The 26,182-nt window shown below is 46.8% G+C and overlaps 1 long non-coding RNA gene across 1 annotated transcript in view; it reads left to right on the forward strand.

Moving 5' to 3' along the window:
- The window catches only part of LOC142599253 (uncharacterized), a 256,694-nt gene that overhangs the window by 560 nt on the left and 229,952 nt on the right, over window positions 1-26,182 (forward strand). The gene's annotated exons all lie outside the window — the stretch shown is intronic.

Consider the following 26,182-nt stretch of genomic DNA (forward strand, 5'->3'; position numbering starts at 1 on the left):
GAGCAGGGGAACGATGAGAGGAGTCCTCCCCCTGAGGAAGAAGAAGCGGCAGAGACAATGTGTGATGAACTGACCGTAACCCCCACTCCCTGTCCCCTTGTGCTGCTGAGGGGGGATGGAGGTTGAAGCCGGGAGTGAAGTTGAGCCCGGGAAGATGGGAGGGGTGGGGGGAGGTGTTTTAAGATTTGGTTTTATTTCTCATTGCTCTACTCTGTTTTGCTTAGTAATAAATAAGATGAATTCCCTCTCTAAGTTCGGTCTGTTTTGCTCTTGATGATAATTAGAGAATGACCTCTCCCTGTCCTTTTCTCGACCCATAAGTTTTTTTTAGTTATACCTTTTCTCCCCTGTCTAGAGAAGGAGGGGAGTGATAGAGCAGCTCTGGTGGGCACCTGGCCCCCAGCCAGGGTCGACCCACTACACATGAGTAGGCATCTGTTAACTACATCATATAAACTCCAAAAATATCTCTCCAACATGTAGCAACACCTGAATATTTGTCATATTTGTAAGTCATAATTTAATAGTAAAATTTAATCGGAGGCCTTGTATACAAATACAATATTTCTATTGTTTTAGGCTTTGTTTCTAAAGATCTGATGCGAAGTGGTACTGAATATATACAAATCCCTTAAAGTTCTTCCACAAATCAAGCTCTAAATTTACATGTCTTTCAGTGAAATTCATTTCACGTGAAATTTCCTCCTTACTACAAAAAAAAGGCAAACACTACAACATATTCTTTTCTTCTTGCTTTTGCATCCAGTTTCTTTCTTCTCAGGTCTCCAGTTTCATATTGAAAACTCTTCTGGCACCTAAGGATGATGAAGAGAGGCCTTGATCCCTCTTCTGTAAGAATGTAGGATTGACTGAATCCAGTCCCTTGCCATCACAACAACACATTTTATAATTTGTTTCATAAATGCATGAAATTTAATTTCAGAGTGGAGAGGATACTTTTTTAAGTTAAGTTCAACTCCTTTCATTAAAAGGCTGCTCCAGACCCTGCCTCTTTGATGGTTAAAAACCAACTCCTAACTTCCAGCCTAAATTTTTTCATGATTAGTTTATCCCCCTTACCTCCAGTACCACTATTATCCTTTTGTGTAAGCAGCTTCCCACTTCCCTTCTCTATTGTATAAAGTGACTAAAATAAGCCACTCAGTCTTCATTTTCTTACACTAAACAAGCCTAAATTTTCTAATCTCCTTTAAAATGGTCAACTCTTCATCACCTGATCACCTTAATCTTTTTTTCCTGCATTTTCTGTCAGTCTGATTTCATCTTTCTGAAGATGAGTGACTGGAGTTCTTCATAATATTGGAGATGTCTTTTCTTCCAAAGCACTTGTACTTTCCTTTCTCTGCTGAAATGACTTTAACTGATACATCCTGATGATTACAGCAACTTTCCATTTACAGGTATTCTATGATCAGTTTTAAAATCTACATCCTCTCTTCCTCTATGGTTTCCAATGTATATCTAACAGCAGAGAATAACTGCATCAAAATTCTAAGTGTCTAGCCTGGCAAATTCTTCCCCTCCTCATTTTTTGTATCTCCAGTCACTAAGATCATCCAGTTCTCTCTGTAAGATATCCTGCTCCATCTTTTAATCAATACCTCTTGGCTCTGTGTCAGCAAAAAAATTTGGCTGCACATTGATAATATATGTTCTACAATTTTTGTAAAAATATTAAATCTATATTAAATACCAGAGACCAATTTTGAAGACCACCACCTAATAGTTTCCAACTCAACATTTCTCATTTTCCTTTCTTCTGCTGGCTCCTCATCCACCTTACAGGCTACCTACAAATCCCCATCAGCTCCATTTTAACCCATAACTTCCTGTGGGGAGGTATAAGTGTTTAACTCCAGTCCTGATGGATGAGATCTAGAATATGTCTTGTTTTGAAAGTAGGAAGCTATTAAATTACCCTGACATGATACCTCTTTCATAAATATATCTTATTCTATTTATTTCCATTATGTTAACTATTTTTCCCTCCAAACACTGTTCCAAAGCTTTGCAAACTCATGAGATTAAACTAATAGATCTGTAGGTACTTGGATGACTTTTTTCTCTCTTCATAAATATCATCTACACAGCTGAACAAAGCCCTGATCTCAACGGAAGTGGGCAAGATTGCATGGCCACATAACATGATACAGGAAGCATATGCAGCATACTAGCTAATGATAACAGAAAGACTATACTCTACTGCCCCTTCTCCAAAATAAAGCTGTATTTGCCACTTGCTCTAAGTAGCCAGTACATTTGCTACTTCCCAGTTACAGGGTACTGCATTTATGTCAGTAGATTAACTGGAAAAAAGAAAAAAATGTAATCAGTTATGCAGTGGAATGTGTTCCTTCCCCCACCCCCCTCACCTCAAATTCTGGCAATATTTGCTGTTTGGTTGTGATAAGCACATTTCTTACTAGGTGATAGGATTAGTCTTCTAGTGCAGGGCAGCAGATTAACTTAGTATCAAGAAGCATGCCCAAGAAACTAAAAGACTAAAAAGGAGACAGTGCTGCAACCTGTGACTTTTACAATGAAGTTTAATTAGTTAAAACTCATTGCAGTTATTGGCCTGAAACCTGACAAGGTCTGAGTCTGTGTTCCTCTGGAGCTTATGACTGTTAAGCTTTTTTTACCTTGCAAACATTTTAGTGGATAAAATTGCTTGCATAAATCAGTCTATGTTTTGCACAATCCTACATAAAAATAGTCTTCTGGGTTTTTTTTCTGAGGGTCTCAAAAAATCTTACAAAATAATTAGGATATGGATACAAATAATTTTTGCATTTGGGAATTAATTAGCATTTGATAGAAATTGTGAATTATTACTCTGACTTACCAGGGGAAACTGGGGTTATGAAGGCTAAATAACTTGACCAAGTTAGATATTGAGCATTTAAGTCCCCTTCATAGCCTCATACGATTTTGTCACTGACCACAAAAACCTCCATTTCATATTTCACTGCAGGGAGAATCAGTTGACAGACTTGAGATGAAGTCACTACAGTGAAGAAACCACAGTATAAATTCTTGCTCTTTATTGTAGAAAAATCTGTACAGCACGCAGAAAGGGATGGACAGCTGTATATTTCTTCTGGGTTCATTCACCCTACTAATGTAAGACATTAATTAGAGTGCTCATTTATGTTCTGCAGCATATGATTCCAAACTGTTTTGTCACTGTTTGACAAAGAAAAAGCTGTGCATATATTTATTTTCATGACCATATGGTATGTGCCTGATTGGAGTAGTTGAAAGCAACAGGCAAACCTGGAATTTGGCCTGAACTTGTTTGGGAATCCCTGAAAGAATTTGGATGGATTCTGTTTACCATGCGTTGTCTGCTTTCATAATAAACACAGCAAAAATAACTTTAAAGAAAAAGTAAGTTCTGATGTGGTTCAAACTTCAAGGTCCTAATGTTCCCATAATCACTGACATGGTTTAGCCCCAGCCAGCAGCTGAGCACCACCTGGCAGCTCCCTCACCCCTCCCTCAGCAGGATGGGGAGGAGAATAGGAAAAAAACAAAGGCAAAGCCTCGTGGGCTGGGATAAGGACAGTTTACTGGGACAGCAAAGGGAGAGGGAAACAACAACAGTACTTATAAGGGAATATACACAACAGGTGATAACATAAAGCAATTTACCAACCGACCACACTGAGACTGTCCTGGAGCCGAGGAACCCACCCCTCCCCAACTAGCTCCCTTTTATGGTGAGCATGATGTCACATGGTATGGAATAGCCCCCTGGCCAGCTTGGATCACCTGTCCTGGCTCCTTGTGAAAATTAACTCTATCCTTGCCAGAACCAGGACATTATCCACCACTTACTCTATACCACCTATGTCATGCCCAGATCATACACAGATATCATTCCCTTACTCTATGGGCCATCGCTCTAAAATGTCCATCGAGTTCATTTAGTCCATAACTTTGGGTTCCATCTGCCATTACACTCTCAGGGCAGGAGCAATGGTGCGTGCTGCTGGATTGTTGCACGCTGCATCCGGAGTTTTCACAGCCGGTGTATCTGGTATGGTCCATGCTCGCAGTCTGGATGTCAAAGATGTGATTTTTCGATAAAGTTTCTGGGCACCAGTTGAAGTCAGTTCTAGTTCCATCCTCGTGGCACTTTGTTCAGTTTCAAAGTCCATCCTTCATTAGTTTGGGGTGATTCTTATGGTCATACCATTGATACAGTATATCGCTATTAACATCACACAATTTAATTTATGGGCTATTCTCACTCAAAACCAAATCCCCTTGGGGTACACACCGGACTTCCCCATCCTTTCTCATCACTCACCATGTACACCCTGGTCCCTGAGCAAAAGCAATCCCACAGATGGGTTTGCCTTTGCCTGAAGCAGGGATAACCCAAACTGTCTTCCTCAACATATTTTTCATGTGCACTACAGGAACTTTATCCCCTTCTACAGGGCATGGAAGTTTTGATTGGGCAGGGCCAGCTCGATTGGCAGATCCCCTAGTGTTAACTAACCAGGTGGCCTTTGCTAAATGTGTATCCCAGTGTTTGAGGGTCCCACCACCCATTGCTCTCAGGGTAGTCTTTAGCAGTCCACGGCAAATGGTGGGGCTGTGTTTCCACCCCTGGGGCAGTCGATTCCAGGTGTACTGGACGCCCCTCCAAGTGAAGGCAAACTGTGGCCTGCACTCTGCTGCCAAAGGGATCGAGAAAAATGCATTAGCGATATCCATTGTGGCATACCACTTGGTTGCCTTTGACTCCAGTTCATATTGAAGTTCCAGCATGTCTGGCATGGCAGCACTCATCGGTGGTGTGACTTCATTCAGGCCACGATAATCTACTATCAGCCTCCACTCTCCATTGGACTTCCGCACTGGCCATAGGGGACCGTTAAAGGGTGAGCGGGTTCTGCTGATCACTCCCTGACCCTCCAGTTGACGAATTAGCTTATGGATGGGAACCAGGGAGTCTCTGCTGGTGCAGTATTGCTGCCGGTGCACAGCTGTAGTAGCAATTGGCACCTGTTGCTCTTCAACCCTCAGCAACCCTACAACAGAAGGGTCTTCCGAGAGACCAGGCAGAATAGACAATGGTTCAATTTCCTCCGCTTCCAAGGCAGCTATTCCAAAAGCCCACCGGTAGCCTTTTGGATCTTTGAAAGACCCTTTCTGGAGGTAGTCTATGCCCAGGATGCATGGAGCCTCTGGCCCAGTCACAATGGGGTGCTTTTGCCACTCATTCCCAGTTAGACTCACTTCAGCCTCCAGCAGAGTCAACTGTTGGGATCCCCCTGTCACTCCAGAAATAGAGATGGGTTCTGCCCCTTCATGGCTCGATGGCATTGAAGTACACTGTGCACCAGTGTCCACTAGGGCCTTGTACTCTTGTGGATCTGACGTGCCAGGCCATCGGATCCACACAGTCCAATACACCCTATTGTCCCTCTCCTCCACCTGGCTGGAGGCAGGGCCCCTCTAATCCTGCTCATCATAGTCACTACTCACCTCTTGCAAAAAGGACTTAGAAGTCCCTTCAAGAGGATTATAAGTATGATCAGGCCTTTCACTCGATCTGGGGGGCTGCCCGGTGGAAACTGGAGCAGCATTCTTTCTGGAAGAGTCCCTTTGTACAGCTGTCTTGCCTTGCAGCTCACATACTCGTGCCCATAGGGTTGAGGTAGGCTTCCCATCCCAGTTCCTCATGTCCTCTCTGTGGTCCTGCAGGTAAAACCACAGGATACCTCGTGGTGTGTACACTCCATATCCCCTCTCTGGAGCAGAGGAACGCTTACTCCTAATAGCTGAAATACTAGTCTGTGCAGTTGGGAAGGCTCTCCACAGCCGAGACAAGGGAGGAAGAGAGGCTCTCTTCATATTGTCAGAGTCAGCCAGCCACTTCATCCACTGTTGGTGCCTCTTTGCTTTTCCAGTCTGTTACTGCCAGTGAGTTGGTATGTGACGATGGTGTGCTCCATACTAATTTTCGCCACATGGGTCGTGTGCACTGGACTTCATCAGGGTCTGTGGGCAACTGTGCATTGTCTAGGTCATATAAACCATCTCCTGCAGAGCTAATTCCCTCAGATATTGGATACCTCTCTCCATGGTAGTCCACTTGCCCGGTCGACATACAACATCTTCACTGAAGGGATACCTTTCCCTCACACTTGACAGGAGTCGCCTCCAGAGGCTGAGGGCCTGTGCCTTCTTCCCAATTGCCTTGTCAATGCCCCCTTCCCTAGACAGGGATCCCAGCTGCTTGGCCTCCCTGCCGTCTAATTCCAGGCTACTGGCCCTGTTATCCCAGCATCAGAGCAGCCAGGTGACAATGTGTTCGCCTGGAAGGCAGCTGAATTCTTTTTGCATATCTCACAGCTCACTCAGGGACAGGGATCAGGTGATTACCTCTGGTTCTAGCTCTTCTTCCTGTTCTCCTGATGGTCCCGGTTCATCATCATCCCTCACTAAGCGAACTGATTTCTTGGTTTATTTCTTCTTGTGTATAGGTGTGACTGATATTGTTATGGGTTGGTCATTTGGCTCAGCTACAGTGCCTGTCATTGGGGTTTAAGTAGCCACAGTGTCTGTTGTGGGGGTTTGGGTATCAGCAGTGCCTGTGAGTCTGTTTTCCCTCTCTTCCTGTGCACTCTTTTCCTCTTACACTGTTCACCGGTGTCCACTAGGGCTTTGTACTCCTGTGGGTCTGATGTGCCAGACCATCGGATCCACACAGTCCAATAAACCTGGTTGTCCCTCTCCTCCACCTGACTGGAGGCAGGGCCCGTCTAATCCTGCTCATCATATTTGCTACTCACTTCTTGTAAAAAGGACTTAGAGTCTTGGGTACGTGGGCATCTACATGACGTACCTTTACAACTAGCTTCTCTAGCCGGGCAGCAATATCTTGCCACAATGGGGCAGCCCAGATGGGTTTGCCTCTGCGCTGCCTGTTGCTCTGCTTCCACTGCTGTAACCACCCCCACAGGGCATTGGCCACCATTCATGACTCAGTATAGAGATAAAGTTTTGGCCATTTTTCTTGACCAGCAATGTCTAAAGGTTGGTGCATGGCTTTCATTTCCAGAAACTGTATGGATTCAACTTATCCTTCAGTAGTTTCTGGAACTCGTGATGTAGGACTCCATACAGCAGACTTCTACCTGCAATGCTTTCCCACAGTGCGACAGGACCCATCAGTGAACAGGGCATATTGCTTCTCATTTTCTGGCAGTTTATTATACAGTAGGGCATCTTCAGCATGTGTCACCTCCTCCTCCGGTGACATTCCGAAATCTTTGTCTTCTCGCCAGTCCATGATCACTTCCAGAATTCCTGGGTGATTGGGGTTTCCTATTTGAGCCCATTGTGTGATCACTGTGATCCACTTCCTCCACGTAGCATCAGTTACATCAGGTGAAAAGGATCCAGCCCAGCACCGGCAGTCAGAGTGCCAGGAGGAGCTGTGCTTCAGTACCAACCACCTCTGAAGCCACTCAAACCCCTTCATATGCTGCCAATATCTCTTTTTCAGTTGAGTGTAGCAGGCCTCTGATCCATATTGGACTCTTAAAGGGTGATTGAGTTCTGCTGCTAACTCCCTGGCTCTCCAGCTGATGAATCAGCTTATGGATGGGAATCAAGGAGTCTCGCTTGGTGTGATATTGCTGCTGGAGTACTGTTGTGGTAGCGACTGGCACCTGTTGTTCTTCAACCCTCAGCAACCCCACAACAGAAAGGTTCCTCCGAGAGACCGGGAAAAGTAGACAACGGTTCAGTTTCCTCCATCTCCAAGGCATCTATTCCAAAATCCCACTGCTACCCTTTTGGGTCCTTGAAATACCCTCTCCGGAGGTAGTTGTCGCGTGAAAGGGTACAAGTCTGATATGTGGCTGAGGGAGGCCCTCCCGTTGAGTCACAAGGTTCAGGAAGGACCCCCTTGCTTTCTAAACTCCTTCTCAGAGAGGAGCCTAGGTGCGGCTAGGTCCAGTCTTAGTCCCAGACTTGGTCAACGGTTTATGTCTAAAGGGTTATGTGTGTAGCCACTTATCAGAGTCAACGTTTGCCTGTCAGAGCCCCACTAAGGACTTTCACTGAAACAGTTTCGCAAAGTTGAAAAGAAAAATAGGTAATTTATTGAGGCGACAGATATAAAAGTTCGGAATTGCCGTTGATAAATGCACTAACTGCAACAATTTTGAGCTCAAGTTAATAGTTCAGCGCTTTTGTTAATGATAGTTTTCCCGGGGTAACATCCGACATAATCGGAGGCGCAAGTCTTACCAAAGAGGCGTCCCTGCTTGGGGAGGAGAGAGGTCCAGGCCCGTCGACCCGTCCGGATAGTTGGAGTTCTCGTCCTCAGAAAAGAGGATTCTAAATGCCAGATTTATACTTTTGGCGAGGTGGGACTAAGTCAGGTATTGTGTGTCGATTGGCCCTTCACAAGGCTTGTTGTGCAGTTGATCGGGGCTGGGGGGGGAAGTGGTGGCGAACAAAGGCGTTCAGTACAGAGGAGCGGTGGTCTGTTTAGTTTTACCAAAGTAACGTCAAGCTGTGAAGGCTCCCCCTCACCCCAGGCGTCACTTAGTTGATTAAGGAGCAGACCCGTCAGGCGCCGCATCTTGTTAAGATGAACAAATTGCTCATCTCCTGCCCCTGTTCAGGTCCAGTGCTTATCAGCGCAAGATAAGCAAGTTGCTCAATCCCTGCTCTCGCCCAACCTGGACTCCCCCAGGGCCCCTTCTGCTGGGTCATAACGGCCCTGTATTCGGCACCAACAAGCCTGGATAAGTCCGGCACCCCACATTATCCACCCCGTGACTTTAGTCACAACTCGCCAAGAAGAACATCATATAATTTGGATTTAGGCAGGTTGAGGGATCCATCTCTCTCTCCCGTGTTTTCATTCTCATAATTTTCAATAGGGGATGGTATTAAAGGGACATATTCAGTATCACAGACTTGAAGCATCCTGACTTGTGCAGTTACAGCTCTAGTTATCATAGTTTTTACACATGACAATCCAATTCCAACAATAACAATCATTATGATAAACATTAATGCATACTGGATTAGATTCTGAATCCATCCACTCACTTTTCATCCAAACCAAGTGAAAACGTTTGAAATCCACCCAGTCCACTGCCAGTCTCCTGGTTTCATTTTCTCACGGAGTTCGCGGGTCTGGTCTGCAATTTTTCTCATCTCATCCATCGCTTCGTGCAAGGTAACAGACGCATTTGGGATTGAAACACAACAAGTTTCATCAGGATAGGTGTTATTTAGCCACCCACAAACGCCGTTCTCCTTCAGTAGTAGTATATCCAAGGCCAATCGATTTTGTAAGGTCATCTGTGAGGTTGCTTGTAGCTGGGTGTTGCTAGCCTCGATGGCAGTTCGTGTCCAATTAGCAAGAGTCTCTACTTGCCACGTTAGATTTTCTATATAAAGTCGATTGTTAACTATTACTGTCCAGTGACCCCAGAATGCTTTCATGGCTAAATTTATCCTCATTCCAGGTGTATAATAACTTGGCCATGACGTGGGGGGTAATACGTTTCTCTTTGGTTTGTACCCTCTTACTTTCATCAATGATTGAGTGTAATTAAAAGCTATTGTAGGACATAAACTTGGAAGTCCTAAAGTGCATTCCAACCCATCCCAATAGGGTTGAATGTAATCCGATATCAGTCCATCAGAACATACCCATATGGTATCAGGTGGTGCAGGTAACATTAGAGTGGTACACGTACTGTTTTCTACTATGCTACGCGTGGAGTGTCCATTCCTATAATGTCTCGTAGGGATTCTACATTTACCAGAATTGTACACTGACCAGACAGTGATGTTTCCAGGCGTCACCTCCTTTTTACAGTCTGGTGCTGGCCCAGGGATTGGAGCACTATAATTATGACACAGACATATACTTCGTAAGGCATGATAGAAGTCTGAAGCAAACCATACCCATAGATAATCATCAATATTGGAGCAATTTATTTTGTTGGTACAATTCCATAACCTGTCTGGTCCCAATGGCGTGGTATATTGGGGTCTCCTCACCCATTGTTCAAAACGTTTTTTTGTGGTCAGTGGTGGTCCATATGCAAGATAAATTATTAGATTGTGGGCCACAGTCAGATCCATACTTAGAAGGAAACTCAATACACCATTCAGCTTCTACTGGGACATTATATTGGAATGTAATAGGCAAACCCCAGAACGGCCGAGGAGGCTGATTAAGCCAAGGTACCTCAGTGCAACTGATATTTGCAGGTACATTGTTGTTATCAGCTGCTCTGCGTGGGTTTATCCAAGGATTCTGTGGCCAATATTGCATAGTGCAATTGGTATCCCATATATTGCTAAGGTTAAGGCCCAAGGGGTATGTATAGTTTAAAGAAGTAGTATTTTCTACATTCATCCATGTTAAGTCTTGTATTAGAGCGTCATTTCTTTTCCACAGATCAGACAGTGCTCCACTTAGGTCAAGAGGAATCACCATAAAAGGGAGTCCCTCCGCAGGGGTTGTTGGCATCATTAAGCAAGTAGTACCCTGAGTCCACTCCATCATCCTAAAAAATCCTTGCATTAGCTTAAAAGCAGTGTTGTCCTGTAGCATTTCTAAGGTTCTTTTACTTCTTCGATCATAGTCTCTATGGATCACACACACAATTACTATACCTAACACGTATATATATATTAAACTTATCCTAAAACTACTTACACATAATAGGCTCATAATCAGAACTTTGGTTACTACTTAACAGTAAATAGTACAAACAGAACAGCAGTAATGATAAACACAGTTGAGCCTGGAATATATTCCAAACCAACATTTCACTAAACACACAAATTATTTCAACTATGGCCTCAAACAATATCACAGTTTTGTTAACCATGGCCATATTAAAACTTTGGTTTCCAGATAAGTATGAGAATTAGAAATAGAAATACGCAACAAATAAAAATCAGTAGCCCTTGGGGGCACTCTAGATTGGTGTAGGGGAGTCCGTGATCCCAGGTGCAATTTCCTGTCATTCGGAGTACCTGTGAACACAAAAGAAGTGCTCGGTCTTGATTTGACCGGCAGATATTAGGTTAGAAGGTGGGTACTATCCACCTAGTGCTGACCCGATGGAGTTTTCCAGAACTGTCTTTCGCTTCCCAAGCATAAAGATTCTTTGGAGTTGTTAGTACCATTGCCACTGGCCCAATGTGAGGCATTTTAACCAGCACAGGCTGGCCTGCATAAAAGCCGGTAGGGTATTCCCCAGGTTTTACATCTGCCTTTGGCACTAAAGTTGTGGCAGAAGCACCAAAAGCTTTCATTTTTGGGCAACCGTCTCCGCTCCATCTATTGTTTAATTGATAGATGGCACTGGACAGTCGTAGATGCCATCCAGATTCACAAGTTTTAGCAAATCGCTTGACCAAGCCATTTGTTCGCTCCACAATACCATTGGCTTGGGGGTAGTAAGGAGTATGGAATACCCACCGGATCCCTTCTTCCTTTGCCCAGTCTTGTACTACTGTAGCTGAAAAATGTGACCCGTTATCACTTTGAATCTCTTCAGGAAGGGGAAGTGTACTAAACCATTCCTTCAGGCTATGGACTGTGTTTTCACCAGTGGCAGCTGCGACAGCTGTAGCCATGGTAACTCCTGAAATGACTTCCACTCCCACCAGTATGTATTTTTTACCCCCTGAGGGTCGTAGTGGGCCTATGTAGTCGATCTGCCAGGTGTGCCACAGCGTTTTCTTGTCCCGGATATGCAGGGGAGGTGCTTTACTTGGATGATCTTTGTTAAGTCGCAGGCGACATTGTGAACAGGCAGTTACTACTTGCTCACACAGCTTTACTGATATGGGCCATCCTCGGGCTATACCTTCTCAATACAAATCGGCTCGCCCAGTGTGGCCTCGTTTTATGTGCAACCATTCAAGCAAGCGTTCCCATTCATGCTCATTACTCACGACATCAATTTTCTGTAGTCGTGTGAGGCTATCGACTTGTTGATTGAACTGGGCAGCGATAGAAGCTGATCGATCATGTCCTTTCACCCATCCAATATGCAGTAGCCTTTGTTCTCCTATTTCTAGCAATTGTTTCCAGCTGTCAGTTTGCCAGACTGGGACTCTATTTACCTGCCAGTCATTGACTGCCCAGTGGCCTACCCACTCTGTGGCTCCTTTAAAAACAGCATATGAGTCGGTGTAGATATGGCTGGCACCATGTCGGGCGGCTAATAGGACTGCCCTAAGCTCCCCTACTTGTGCACTTCCTTTACCTGTTTCGCTTAACTTTTCCCCCGTGGCCACTTCCAGCGCCACAGCCTTATAATTCCACTCATTGTTTTGCCTGTAAGATGACGCATCAGTGAACCATACCCCTTTAAGGTCACTGCCTTCCTTCAGAGGAGGTGCCTCCTGAATTGGAGATTGTTTGCTTGATGGAGTTTGGAATAACAATGTGCTGTCTATATCTTTCCGCAATTTAGATACTTTAATGCTGCCTTCCGTAATAGGCATGATGTCATTGATACTTTCCAGGTAGGCGTACCATTTATGGACTGTAGGCTTCTGGGCAATGCCTGCAGGTGGTGCTGTACCCTTCCGAACTATATCCAGAAGACGGAAAGGTCCCCGAATGATCACACTCTGTCCTTTTCTTATCTGTTCCACTTTTTTCACTGCTCGCACTAAGGATAGCAAGCCTTTTTCAAGGTCTGAATATCTCATTTCGGTGTCATTGAAAGAATGGGAGCTAAACTCTAGCGGTCTCTCTGGCCCTTCTGGTCCCTTTTGCCATAGGTTACAATGGGAACCATGTTCACTGAACCGCCACTCTACGTGGATAGGGTCAGTCGGGTGTAAGGGGCCTAGCTGTTGAAATAGCCGCAGTTCTCTTATTAACAATTCTAACGCAGTCTCGTGCTGTTTAGTCCATTCCCATGATTTACCTTTCCTGAGCAGATTGTATAAGGGACGGGCAATAATAGAAAAACCAGGGATATGTTTGCGCCAATAGCCTAAGGTTCCCAGAACTTGCTGTAACTCCTTTATGCTAGATGGATTCTGCCCATGCTCTATTTTTTCCAGGGTGTCAGGGGGAATAGAGGCGGGTCCTTTAATCCACCAAACTCCCAGGAACTTAACCTCCTGGGCAGGTCCCTGACACTTGGATGGGGGAATGTCTAGTCCCAAAGTCATCAATTTTTCTTGTATACCTTCCATGGTATGCCTGACTTCCTCTGAGTTTTCTCCTCCTATCAGTATGTCATCAATATATTGATAGATCGTGACACCCTGTGGGCTGGGAATTTCTGATAAAACCTTCGCCAAAGCATTGTGAGCAATGGTGGGGGAGTGTTTATATCCCTGAGGCAGCCTATTAAAGGTGTACTGTACCCCTTTCCAGGTAAAAGCGAATTGGGCTTTATCGTGTTCCTGGAGTGGGATCATAAAGAACATATCTTTGACATCTAAAGTTGCCATCCATGGGTGCGATGCTCCCTGAATTTGGGTTACTAATTCTGCAATGTTTGGTACGGCTGCTGTTAAAGGTGCAGTATTGGCATTCAATCGCCTATAATCAATTGTAAGCCGCCACTGCCCATTTGGCTTTTTTACTGGCCAGACAGGAGAATTATAGGGGGAGTGTGTGCGAGTGATAATACCTCTTTTTTCTAAATCTGTTACCACCCCGTCAATGCCCGAATGTGCGGCTGCTGGCAGGGGTTACTGCTTTACATTAGTAATTCTTGATGGGGGTAGAGGTATAGACATGTCTAATAAGTTTATAGCTTTAGTTTCATCCTCTTCAAGCCATGCTATTTCTCCATCACCTCGTCCGGCGAAACTCCAGACTGACCCATTGGGGAGTTTCCACACTCTGCCATACAACACATCAAATCCCAATATGTTGGTGTTTGCAGCACCGACCAGTACTTCAGTGCGGGTCAATTTGCTCTCGCCTGGGAGCCACAAGGCAATTTTTGCTGTGGGGCATTCCTTTACGATCCCATCAATCCCTGTAAATTTTACCTTACGGCGACCGAGTTTCACATTTAGGCATTCCGCGGTCTCCTTGGTGATTACTGACATTTGAGCACCCGTATCAATGAGGAAATATGTAAAAATTCTCCTTGGTCCTACTGGAATAGCAATGACAGGTTCATGGTGTTTATCAAAGAGCCATTGTATAGTTAGCACTTGCCAGGCAGGGTGGCTCACTGTCCTCCCCGGGGATGCAAGTTTTTTGTTTGAGTATCTACTAAATCAATCAGCTCCTGCTGCGGGGCTGAGGGCAAGGATCTAACAGGAATTGATTTATTTCCAGCCGTCTGACTTCCCCCCACTGAATCAATTCTTTGGCTTAGTGATTGTACCAGAGCTCGGAGATCAGCAGTGGATGTGCCGTATAGTAACTGTCGTGGCACTCCCATCGCCAAGGCTCTGCGCCACAGATCATTACGTTCCTTATCAAACTTTAGTTTGAACTCTGATTTAGGCTTAGTGGTGTGGACCTGACGAACTCGTCGAGGGGGTGGTTCTGGCGGTTTCCCAGTGGTCGGTCCAATCCAACCCATGCGGCGCCCATAATTCACTACCTCTTGTACAAACTCGCTCCAGGTGGGAATTGACTGATCCCTATGTCTCCCAACTCGGGGTGCACGGTAAGGTACAGCATTAGCCTCCCCGGTGGCTCTGATCCTATCCTGGACATTAGCTACATATGTCTTTAGGCTGTCCGGGAGGCCACGGATGAGGGGAGTTAACCTTGCTGGGTCAATAGGGGCTAGCATTGGGGATTTCCTTAACACATCCCTCTCATACATTGCTTGTATGCAGGCTGCCTTTTGTGCAGACACAGCCAAGTCAGAGAATCCTGATGTTTTGATAACAAGGGGATCTCCTCTTTCTTGCGGGTCTATGCCGCCAGCCCAATAGGCAGCCCGTGTCGTTAATGAATAATTATGATTGCCTGGTGTAGTGGTTAAAAACACTCCAGGGCCCCAATAGCCTCCTGCTTCTTCCTCGCTTAGTAAAATTCGGTCCCCCCCCCGTAAGGGAGACTCGCCACACGTATTCCATCTCAGACTCCTCCGGGTTCCTGGAATACTTTTCCTGCAACTTTGCTAATTCAGCAGGAGACCAGGGAATGGTGCGTACAGTAGTACGAACATCATCATCCCCCTCATTTGTAGTTTCAGTTTTAATCAGTGGTGGTATAGGCACAGGTTCTGGGATAAGATCAAAATCTTCCACCGGTTCATCATTATCGTTATCATACCAGATGTCTCCATCCCATGTCTCGGGATCTGCACAGTGTATGAATTTGCGGATCTGTTTAGCCGAGACCGAGGATGGCATTTGATTCAGTAAAAGATTTAACTTTTCCTGCAGTTGTTTTTCTCGCCTTTCCGCTGAGGCTAATAGCATTTTAAGTTCCCTATTTTCTGTTTTTAAGCTTTGGTTTTCAATCACGAGGGCATCTACTCGTGTTCCCAATTTCTCACCTTTTTCCTTTTCAAAGGTTAATGAAGTTTTCAATACTTCATTTTCTGATTTCAGAGAGGCATATTCTACATCTGCAATTCCTTCGGGGGGAGGGGACTCTTTAATTTCCCTTTGTGCACAGGATAAACAAGCCCCCAACACTGCACAAACAATTCCTTTGCCTTTACCTTTTTTAATCTTTTGCTCACTTCTACACTGTTCTATCCTCTCTATCACTTTATCCTCATCTTTCCAAAATTTTTGGGCCCATTCTATTCCCGCTTGGGATGGTGCACACTTATATTTTTGCAGCAGTTTATCCATGGCAATCCTGTCCGTGACGCCAATTTTACTGTCACGTAAAAGGGTACAAGTCTGATATGTGGCTGAGGGAGGCCCTCCCGTTGAGTCACGAGGTTCAGAAAGGACCCCCTTGCTTTCTAAACTCCTTCTCAGAGAGGAGCCTAGGTGCGGCTAGGTCCAGTCTTAGTCCCAGACTTGGTCAACGGTTTCTGTCTAAAGGGTTATGTGTGTAGCCACTTATCAGAGTCAACGTTTGCCTGTCAGAGCCCCACCAAGGACTTTCACTGAAACAGTTTCGCAAAGTTGAAAAGAAAAATAGGTAATTTATTGAGGCGACAGATATAAAAGTTCGGAATTGCCGTTGATAAATGCACTAACTGCAACGATTTTGAGCTCAAGTTAATAGTTCAGCGCTTTTGTTAATGATAGTTTTCCCGGGGTAACATCCGACATAATCGGAGGCGCAAGTCTTACCAAAGAGGCGTCCCTGCTTGGGGAGGAGAGAGGTCCAGGCCCGTCGACCCGTCCGGATAGTTGGAGTTCTCGTCCTCAGAAAAGAGGATTCTAAATGCCAGATTTATACTTTTGGCGAGGTGGGACTAAGTCAGGTATTGTGTGTCGATTGGCCCTTCACAAGGCTTGTTGTGCAGTTGATCGGGGCTGGGGGGCGGAAGTGGCGGCGAACAAAGGCATTCAGTACAGAGGAGCGGTGGTCTGTTTAGTTTTACCAAAGTAACGTCAAGCTGTGAAGGCTCCCCCTCACCCCAGGCGTCACTTAGTTGATTAAGGAGCAGACCCGTCAGGCGCCGCATCTTGTTAAGATGAACAAATTGCTCATCTCCTGCCCCTGTTCAGGTCCAGTGCTTATCAGCGCAAGATAAGCAAGTTGCTCAATCCCTGCTCTCGCCCAGGCTGGACTCCCCCAGGGCCCCTTCTGCTGGCTCATAATGGCCCTGTATTCGGCACCAACAAGCCTGGATAAGTCCGGCACCCCACAGTAGTCTATGCCCAGGATGCACGGGGCCTCTGGCCCAGTCACAATGGGGTGCTTTTGCCACTTATTTTCACTTAGACTCACTTTAGCCTTCAGTACAGTCAAGTGTTGGAATCCCCCTGTCACTCCAGAAATAGAGATGGGTTCTGCCCCTTCACAGCTTGATGGAATTTGGGTTGAGGTAGGTTTTCATCCCACTTCCTCATGTCCTCTCTGTGGTCACACAGGTAAAACCACAGGATGCCTTGTGGTGTGTACCCTCTATATCCTCTCTCTTGAGCAGAGGAATGCTTACTCCTAACAGCTGAGATACTGGTCTGTACAAGCAGGGAATTGGACGTATCCTCTTTGAGTTGCTGGACCTCCCGGGAAAGTTTCTTGAACAAGTTTTTGGATTTTTCGGACAATCTTGCCACTATTGAGACACAGGCCCGTAGGGAGGAAGAGAGATTTTCTTCATATTGCTGGAGTTGGCCAGCCATGTCATTCAGTGTTGGTGTCTCTTTGTCTTTCAAGGCCAGTATTGCCAATGATTTGGCATATGCTGGTGGTGCACTCTGTACAAACCTCCGTCACATGGGTTGGGTACATTGGACATCATCTGAATCTGTATGTAACTGCACATTGACCAGGTCATAATAAACCTGCACAGCTAATTCCCTCAGGTACTTGATATCTCACTTCATGGTGGTCCACTTGTCTGGGTGACATATAACATCTTCTTTGAAGGGATACGTTTCCTTCATACTTGAAAGAAGTCGCCTCCAGAGGCTGAGGGCTTGTGTCCCTTTTCCAATCACCTTGTCGATGACCCCTTCCCTGGACAGGGATCCCAGCTGCTTGGCCTCCCTGCCGTCTAATTCCAGGCTACTGGCCCCATTATCCCAGCATCGGAGCAGCCAGGTAATGATGTGCTCACCTGGACGGCGGCTGAAATCTTTTCTCATATCTCGCAGCTCACTCTGGGACAGGGATCGAGTGATTACCTCTGGTTCTGGCTCTTCCTCCTGTGATGGTCCCGGTTCATCATCATCCCTCACTAAGCGAACTGATTTCTTGGTTTATTTCTTCTTGTGTATAGGTGCGACTGATATTGTTATGGGTTGGTCTTTTGGCTCAGCTACAGTGCCTGTCATTGGGGTTTAAGTAGCCACAGTGTCTGTTGTGGGGGTTTGGGTACCTGCAGTGCCTGTTGCGGGGGTTTGGGTATCCACAGTGCTTGTGAGTCTGTTTTCCCTCTCTTCCCCCTGATGGCACTATCTCAACCCATTGTTGTCCCAAAAGTGGGATCATTTAGCCAGTGTGCAGTATGCCAATATATACACAGAGCAGAGGTATTTTATTTACTTGCTGTCTGTGCAAAGATGGGTGCTAGGTGGTAATTCCACAAAGCTAGCACACCACACACAGATCCTATCACATATTTATCTAGTTACAGGATTAGAAAAACCCACCTAAATTTACACTAATTGGTTATTAATTACTGCATCATCTACTATTGGTCAAGCATCTTTAAATTAGCAGGCATGCTCCTCGAGGGTGTGGGGGGTGTAATTTGCATAGTCCTTTAATTGGGTAGGTGGTGGCAAAACTCACCCCCTGCCACCTTTCCCTTCCCCTAGTTACTGCTGATTTTTGTTGACTTCAGGCCTCTCTGGCAATCACCCAGCTCTCGGCACCTTCTGGGGCAGGATGTTTCCTTTTTATCAGTTTTTCAGCTCTCCTTCAAGGATACTCTTTAGCAAAGCATGCTTTTTATCAGTCTTTTGGTATAGTCGTCAGCAAAGCAAGTAGTGCATTTAACCCTAAATTAAACAGTGTCTAAGCACTAACCCAAACACATTTCTGTCCCTGTAAAGTGGAAAATTCTACTTTATGGATATCACCATGAGCCTTTGTTTTGTGTATTCTTTTATCGTTGTTGCTGTTGTTATTCTCTTCCTTTTCTATCCTATTAAACTGGTTTTATCTCAACCCAGGAGTTTAACTTTTTTTGATTCACACTGGGGATGGGGGAGTGAGCAAACGGCTGTGTGGTGGTTTTAGCTGCCTACTGGGTTAAACCACAATAGTCCTTTTGGCACCCAACGTGGGGCTCAAAGGGTTTAAGATAACGACAGATCTGACCAGAGTGTGTTAAAATAAATTTGTTATAAGCATCCATTATATTAGTCTAATAGTCGCTGGTCACAATGTTGTATTATTTGTTCTCAGGGTTCTGTTATATAATGCCTAGCCTGCTGTATGTATTCCCTGTGGTGCTGTTTATCATCTCTGCAAGATGGATCAAGGTTACTGTTTTGTTGTACTGTGTAACACTGGGTTATGATATGATAAAATTACTGTTTGTGAGACTAATCTGTTATTTGTACTTGGCATTGCTGTCATCGCCGTACTTCGGCAGGCATCTCGTGGAAACTATTAATAATAAAACTCTTTACCTTTTCTCCTTGCAGAGACAATATATGGGGAAGACAAAGGGGGTCACTTTCCCCTGCTCCTTCACCTTCCCCTTCTCCTCCAGGCTATTTACAATGACTTTTGAGAATTTTTAATATCCTTGGGATTTTCAAGCCAGCGTGTTCCTATTGCTATATCTCCTGAAGGTGTTTCAAGTCCTGTTTAGGATTACAAAAAATTGTCTTAAGAATATCACCCAGAGATCTGCGCCGAGGCTGGATAGTCATGGGTGGCATGGTATGTGGGAGAATATGCGCAGGTATCTGTCGTGTCAAAGGGTATGAGTCTGATGCGTGGATGAGGGAGGCCCTCTCATTGAGTCACAAGTTTCAGAAAGGACCCCCTTGCTTTCTAAATTCCTCCTCAGAGAGGAGCCTAGGTGTGGCTAGGTCCAGTCTTAGTCCCAGACTTGGTCAACAGTTTATGTCTAAAGGGTTATGTGTGTAGCCACTTATCAGAGTCAACATTTGCCTGCCAGAGCCCTCTAAAGGACTTTCGCTGAGACAGTTTTGCAAAGTTGAAAAAGAATAAGTAACTTATTGAGGTGACAGATATAAAAAGTTCTGAATTGCCATTGATAAGTACACTTACTGCAGTAGTGCTAATATATGATGATAGTGCTAGCAAAATGCTCTCCTGGGTATTCTTCACCAAAAAGGTGAAGTCGCAATGCTTACCAAGAAGGCGTCCCTATCTTGGGTGGTGAAGGAGTACAGCTCGTCGACTGCCTCTTCTGGGTCTTCAATCTCTTCTCTCCCTGCAGGAGTATCTTCCTTAATATCCTTTATACCCTAACCTTAGCTGTTCCCCTCCATGGGGTGATGTTTAACATGATTTGGGTGGAGTCGAGTAAGGTAGTCATATATGTTTAGCATGTACTTCTTATAGCTCGTTACCATATGTAGGGGTGTCAACTTTAATATTCGTTTCATAGAATCATAGAATCATAGAATGGTTTGGGTTGGAAGGGACCTCAAAAATCATCTAGTTCCAACCCCCATGCCATAGGCAGGGACACCTTCCACTAGACCAGGTCGCCCAAAGCCTCATCCAACCTGGCCTTAAACACTTCCAGGGATGGGGCATCCACAACCTCTCTGGGCAACCTGTTCCAGTGCCTCACCACCCTCACAGTAAAGACTTTCTTTCTAACATCTAATCTAAATCTACCCTCCTTCAGCTTAAACCCATTACCCCTTGTCCTGTCACTACACTCCCTGATAAACAGTCCCTCCCCATCTTGCCTGTAGGCCCCCTTCAGGTACTGGTAAGCCGCAATTAGATCTCCCCCGAGCCTTCTTTTCTCCAGGCTGAACAATCCCAACTCTCTTAGCCTGTCCTCATAGGAGAGGTGCTCCAGCCCTCTGATCAGCTTCGTGGCCCTCCTCTGGACTCGCTCCAACAGCTCCATGTCTTTCTTGTCCTGGGGCCCCCAGAGCTGGACGCAGTACTCCAGGTGGGGTCTCATGAGAGCAGAGTAGAGGGGGCAGGATCACCTCCCTCGACCTGCTGGTCACACTTCTTTTGATGCAGCCCAGGACACAGTTGGCTTTCTGGGCTGCAAGTGCACACTGCTGGCTCATGTTGAGCTTCTCATCAATCAATACCCCCAAGTCCTTCTCCTCAGGGCTGCTTTCAATCCATTCCTCGCCCAGCCTATAGTCGTGCTTGGGATTGCGCCGACCCATGTGCAGGACCTTGCACTTGGCCTTGTTGAACTTCATGCGGTTCGCACGGGCCCACCTCTCCAGCCTGTCAAGGTCCCTCTGGATGGCATCCCTTCCCTCCAGCGTGTCGACCACACCACACAGCTTGGTGTCGTCGGCAAACTTGCTGAGGGTGCACGCGATCCCACTGTCCATGTCTCTGACAAAGATGTTGAACAGTGCCGGTCCCAGTACCGACCCCTGAGGAACACCACTCGTCACTGTTCTCCACTTGGACATTGAGCCGTTGACCACAACTCTTTGAGTGCGATCATCCAGCCAGTTACTTATCCACCGAGTGGTCCATCCATCGAATCCATGTCTCTCCAATTGAGAGACAAGGATGTCGTGCGGGACAGTGTCAAATGCCTTGCACAAGTCCAGGTAGAGGATGTCAGTTGCCCTTCCCTTATCCACCAACGCTGTCACCCCATCATAGAAGGCCACCAAGTTTGTCAGGCATGATTTGCCCTTAGTGAAGCCGTGCTGGCTGTCACCAATCACCTCCTTATCTTCCATGTGCCTGAGCATAGTCTCCAGGAGGGTCTGCTCCATGATGTTGCTCGGCACAGAGGGGAGACTGACCGGCCTGTAGTTCCCTGGGTCTTCCTTTTTTCCCTTCCTAAAAATGGGGGCTATGTTTCCCTTCTTCCAGTCAGTGGGAACTTCACCAGACTGCCAGGACTTCTCAAATATGATGGAGGGTGGCCTGGCCACTTCATCCGCCAGGTCCCTCAAGACCCGTGGTTGCATCTCCTCAGGTCCCATGGACTTGTGCACCTTCAGGTTCCTTAGATATTCTCGAACCTGATCTTCTCCTACAGTGGGCGGTTCTGCATTCTCCCAGGCCCTGCCTTCTGTGACCTGGGCAGTGTGGCTCAAGCACTTGCCAGTGAAGACTGAGGCAAAGAAGTCTTTGAGTACCTCAGCCTTCTCCATATCCTGGGTAACCAGGTCGCCCGCTTCATTCCGGAGGGGACCCACATTTTCCTTTCTCCTCCTCTTATCACTAACATACCTATAGAAGCTTTTCTTGTTGTCCTTAACATCCCTGGCCAGACTAATTTCTATCAGGGCTTTGGCTTTCCTAACTTGATCCCTGGCTGCTTGGACAGTTTCTCTGTATTCCTCCCAGGCTACCTGCCCTTGCTTCCACCCTCTGTAGGCTTCCTTTTTGTGTTTGACTTTGCCCAGGAGCTCCTTGTTCATCCATGGGGGGCCTCTTGGTGTTTTTGCCTGACTTCCTCTTTGTAGGGATGCATCGCTCCTGAGCTTGGACGAGGTGATCCTTGAATATTAGCCAGCTGTCTTGGGCCCCTCTTCCTTCCAGGGCCTTGTCCCATGGTATTCTACCAAGCAGATCCCTGAAGAGGCCAAAGTCTGCTCTCCTGAAGTCCAGGGTAGTGAGCTTGCTGCGCACCCTCCTTGCTGCCCTGAGGATCCTGAATTCCACCATTTCACGGCCACTGCAGCCAAGGCTGCCCCTGAGCTTGACATCCCCTACCAGCCCCTCCTTATTGGTGAGAACAAGGTCCAGCATGGCACCTCTCCTCGTGGGCTCCTCTATCACTTGGAGGAGAAAGTTGTCATCAACACATTCCAGGAACTTCCTGGATTGCTTGTGCTTAGCTGCGTTGTCCCTCCAACAGATGTCAGGGTGGTTGAAATCCCCCATAAGGACCAGGGCTTGTGAACATGAGGCTGCTCCTATCTGCCTATAGAGGGCCTCATCTGCTCGGTCCCCCTGGTCAGGTGGCCTGTAGCAGACCCCTGCTATGATGTCCCCTGCCCCAGCCCTCCCTTTAATCCTGACCCATAGGCTCTCCTTGGGCTCCTCCTCCATCCCCAGGTGGAGCTCCATGCACTCCAGCTGGTCATTGACATAGAGGGCAACGCCCCCTCCTCATCTGCCCTGCCTGTCCTTCCTAAAGAGCCTGTACCCTTCCATCCCAACACTCCAGTCATAGGAGCAATCCCACCACGTCTCTGTAATGCCAATAAGGTCATAGCCTTGCAGGCGCACACACGCCTCCAGCTCCTCTTGTTTATTCCCCATGCTCCATGCATTCGCGTAGAGGCATTTCAGTTGTGCCCCCAATGAGGCTGACTTATTGGCTGGGGTGGCTGGAATTCTTTTGATGTATATCTTCCCAGTGTTACCCTGTTGGTTCCTGTTGCATCCAGAGCCGCTGGCTCATCTCCTTTAGGCTTCGAGCGTGCTGCAGTGCATCCAGCACGTCTCTGAGCAGTAGGCTGAGGGCCCTCACCAGCACCCAGTCCCTCCAACCTGGGCACATCATCCCACATCATGTCGCTGGCAAGCCTGATGTTATCCCCCTCCCCTTTCGAGCCTAGTTTAAAGCTCTGTCGATGAGCCCTGCTAGTTCCTGGGCAAAGATCCTCTTCCCCCTTTGAGAGAGATGAATCCCATCAGGGTTCATCAGGCCTGGTGCCATGTAGGCTGTCCCATTGTCAAAGAACCCAAAGTTGTGGCGTTGACACCAGCCATGGAGCCATGCATTTATGGACTGTGTCCGCCTGTTCCTCCCACCATTGCTGCCCTCAACTGGAAGGAGGGAGGAGAATATTACCTGCGCTCCCAAATCCTTCAGAGCCTGAAGTCCCTTTTGGTCGCTTTCGTGGTATGTGTCCCTGCTTCATCCCCACCCACATGGAGGAGCAGAAGTGGGTAGTAGTCAGAGGGCTGTACCAGGCTGGGGAGTTTCCTAGTGATGTCCTTAACACGGGCCCCGGGGCGGCAGCAGACTTCTCCGAGAGGAGGGTCTGCCCTGCATATTGGGCCCTCTGCACCCTTCAGAAGGGAGTCCCCTACGACTATAACTCTCCTTTTCTTCTTTGTTGGGGTGGTCATGACCCGAGGCATGGGCCTTTTGGGCCTAGGTGCTACCTCTGGTGTAGCTTGACTGTCATCCATATCCTCGCTTGAGTGGCCTTCCACAGCCAGAGCCTCGTACCTGTTGCACAGGGGTACATGGGAAGGCGAGGTGGGTGAGGAGGAGAAGGTTCGCCTGCCACGCCGAGCGTGGACTTGTTTCCATTCACTCCCCTCTTTGAGGCTGCTGCCTTCTGCCTGGCAAGGGGAGGATACAGGGTCCCCTTCACTTTGGCTTTGGTCTGTTAGCTGTCCCTGTTTCTGTCTCAGGGAGGGCAGAGCTTGGCTCCACCAGTCTCTCTCTCTCTCAGCCTCTCTGATGCTCCTTAACCTCTCCACTTCTTCACGGAGTTCACAGATAATTAAGCAAAAGGTCTCACTCCAGGCACCATGGCCTTCAAGATTCTGTGTTGAAACCATTTATCTACTTATTCCACATTCTTTAGCCAAAACAGGACCGTCTTGCCGCCATAAGACTCTCTCCTTCGGCTGCTTCTCGAGCCGACCCTGTGGATCTCCAACCACAATGTTTGCACAAGAGATAAGCGGATACCAGCGTTTTTAATCTCTTATGTTCAATTCTCACAGTATCTAGAGAACTTCTCACCTCCACTGGTTTGGAACTTCACTCCTGAACAACTACAGGACCCTCATAAAGTGACAGAATATTTAAAAAAAATAATGTTGTGGTTATTCCAAGGAGGCACAACTAACCGCACTGTGCTGGGCCCCAGCCAGTATCTGCTAAGCACTCCTCAGCATTATGCAGCACTCTCAGGGAGAAGAAATGGAAAACAAACTGCTTTTTCCTCGATCCCTTTGGCAGCAGAGTGCAGGCCACAGTTTGCCTTCCCTAGGAGGGGCATCCAGTACACCTGGAATCGACTGCCGCAGGGGTGGAAACACAGCCCCACCATTTGCCGTGGACAGGTCCAGACTGCACTGGAACAGAGTGAGGATCCGGAACACCTGCAATACATTGATGACATCATCGTATGGGGCAACACAGCAGAAGACGTTTTTGAGAAAGGGAAGAACATAGTCTAAATCCTTCCGAAAACTGGTTTTGCCATAAAGCGAAGTAAGGTCAAGGGACCTGCACAGGAGATTCAGTTTTTAGGAATAAAATGGCAAGATGGATGTCGTCAGATCCCAATGGATGTGATTAACAAAATAGCAGACATGTCTCCACCAACTAGCAAAAAGGAAACACAAGCTTTCTTAGGTGTTGTGGATTCCTGGAGAATGCATGTTCCAAAATACAGTCTGATTGTCAGCCCTCTCTATCACATAACCCGGAAAAGAAGGATTTCAAATGAGGCCCTGAGCAATGACAAGCCTTTGAACAAATTAAGCAGGAAATAGTTTATGCACTAGCCCTTGGGCCAGTCTGGGCAGGACCAGATGTGATAAATGTGCTCTACACTGCAGTCAGGGACAATGGCCCTACCTGGAGTCTCTGGCAGAAAGCACCAGGGGAGACTTGAGGCCGACCCCTGGGGTTTTGGAGTCGGGGATACAGAGGATCCGAGGCCCGCTACACTCCAATGGAAAAGGAGATATTGGCAGCATATGAAGGGGTACTGAAGCATAGCTCCTCCTGGCACGCCAAGTGACGGTTCTGGGCGGGATGTTCAAAGAGAGGGTCCCCTCTACACACCATGCAACTGATGCTACGTGGACTAAGTGGGTCGCACTGATGATCACACAGCGGACTCGAATAGGAAACCTCAATCACCCAGGAATCGTAGAAATGATCACAGACTGGCCAGAAGGTAAAGATGTCAGCATGTTGCCAGAGGAGGAGGCGATGTGTGCTGAAGAGGCCTCACTGTATAATAAGCTACCAGAAAATGATAAGCAATATGCCCTGTTCACTGACGGGTCCTGTTGTATTGTAGGAAAACATTGAAGGTGGAAGGCCGCTGTATGGAGTCCTACATGGCGAGTTGCAGAAACTGCTGAAGGAGAAGGTGAATAGAGCCAGTTTGCAGAGGTGAAAGCCATCCAGCTGGCTCTAGACATTGTTGAATGAGAAAAGTGGCCAGTGCTCTTTCTCTGTACTGATTCATGGATGGTCGCCAATGCCCTGTGGGGGTGGTTACAGCAGTGGAAGCGGAGCAACTGGCAGCACAGAGGCAAATCCATCTGTGCTGCCCCATTGTGGCAAGATATTGCTACCCACCTACAGAAGCTGGTCATGAATGTACGTCACATAGATGCCCACGTACCCAAGAGTCAGGCCACTGAGGAACATCAGAACAACCAGCAGGTGGATCAGGCTGCCAAGATTGAAGTGGCTCAGGTGGATTT

This window comes from Balearica regulorum, chromosome W, assembly GCF_011004875.1.
Source record: "Balearica regulorum gibbericeps isolate bBalReg1 chromosome W, bBalReg1.pri, whole genome shotgun sequence".
NCBI lineage: Eukaryota > Metazoa > Chordata > Aves > Gruiformes > Gruidae > Balearica > Balearica regulorum.